The sequence below is a fragment of the Ailuropoda melanoleuca genome, chromosome 8 (genome assembly GCF_002007445.2).
Source record: "Ailuropoda melanoleuca isolate Jingjing chromosome 8, ASM200744v2, whole genome shotgun sequence".
NCBI lineage: Eukaryota > Metazoa > Chordata > Mammalia > Carnivora > Ursidae > Ailuropoda > Ailuropoda melanoleuca.
The window spans coordinates 37,251,033-37,252,701 of NC_048225.1; positions in this window are offsets into that span (position 1 = coordinate 37,251,033).

Consider the following 1,669-nt stretch of genomic DNA (forward strand, 5'->3'; position numbering starts at 1 on the left):
TTTTTTTTTTTTTTTTTTTTTTTTTTTTTTTTTTTTTTTTTTTTTTTTTTTTTTTTTTTTTTTTTTTTTTTTTTTTTTTGGGGGGTGGAGGGGGGCTCCCGGGTCCTCGCAGCCCCGCAGTTCCGCCTCCGGCGTGTGCTCCCCAGACAGAGTCCTCCCTGAGACCGCATTCGGTGCTTTCCTCTTCGTGGCTCTCACTAGCCCAGGGTCGGGCACCCAACTGGGGTCGGAGAAGTATTTGTTGAATGAAGGAAGGAAAAGGGGGGGTGCAGAGGGGAGAGGGTCTGCATCCAAGTTTTTTTTTCTTTTAAGATTCCATTTTTAAGTGATCTCTACACCCAAGGTGCAGCTCGAACTCACAACCCCAGAGGTCAAGAGTCGCGAGCTCTACTTGGCTGAGCTAGCCATTCTCCCCTGCATCCAACTTTCTTAAACCCCCTGGCCCTCGTCCCTCTTCCCCACGCTTGAAATGGTATCAAAAGTGAAATAAACTTGGGGTAAAGAGAACTGCCTTTCTCCTCCCAAGGTGTCTCACCGCAGAAGGGCTGGGGGCTTTTCAACTGCACTGCTCCCCGCGCCGCTACTCTGGTCGTCCTAANTCTGTCCTGAGGCTATGTTTTAAGTGTTGAGTTCAGCCTTAAGGGCAAGTGTGGAGGGAAGCCTGGGACACTCAGTGCAGCAAGAAAGTGGCAAACTGGGAACCCTAGATCACATTGGTCTGTGTGGGCACCCATCATCCGAAACACCAGAAAAAACTCACTAAAAGTTGGAAAATGGTGATTTTCGAGTACAGACCCATACTCAAAATTGTTAAGATTCACACCATAGGTTCTTAATTAGAATCACTTGAATTTCCCTCCATCCACCTCACCAAAAATAATTGGTACACCCTTCTATTAATACTCAATTTCAAAATTCATGTATCATCCGGGAGTTTTGGGGATAGCTAAGGACCCACTTATTAAACAGAAAATTTTCAATCAACACTTACCCCATCGTATTCTGGGCTTGGTTCTCCATGTCAAGAAACTGCTGCATCTGATTTGTTTCCTGATTTTTAATCTATTAGGGGAGAAAATGATCTAGATTACTAAAACGCTGACTTTATTAACCTATAAAACAAGAAGATTCTTCTATTGGCAAACCACGTAGCGTGCGCTTCTCCAAGTGCAGTAGCTCTTGATTCTACAAAATGTAGAAATCTGGGCCTTTTTTAAATGCCCCCCTGTATTTATAACACGGGCTTAGTCATGAGTTGAAATACGCTGTATTGGCTGAAATGAGCGTTCATTCACTGTTTTCTGAAGAACAGCTTGGTGCCAGGTACTTTGCAAAGTGCTCATCACAAGAGACAGTAAAATAGAATTCCTATTGTAGACGGGTTACAGTTAAATGTTCTCAAACTTTCCTTTCTTGTCCCTTAACAGTTTGCCTTTTGTTTAAGTAAATTCTCTCTTTGGCCTTTTCTGGGTTTTGTCAGAATGAATACACTGTGAGATTTAGGACAAACAGGCTAAGAGTTGCCTAAAAATATAAATCTTAAAATTCCTCAATCGCTTTGTGGACACCTGCTTACCTGGATGTTACTACTTGCTTAAATTGGGGGGGAAGAAAAAAGGAAGAAAGAAAAGGAAGGAAAAGAAGAAAAAGAAAGTTTTCCCCAGCAACA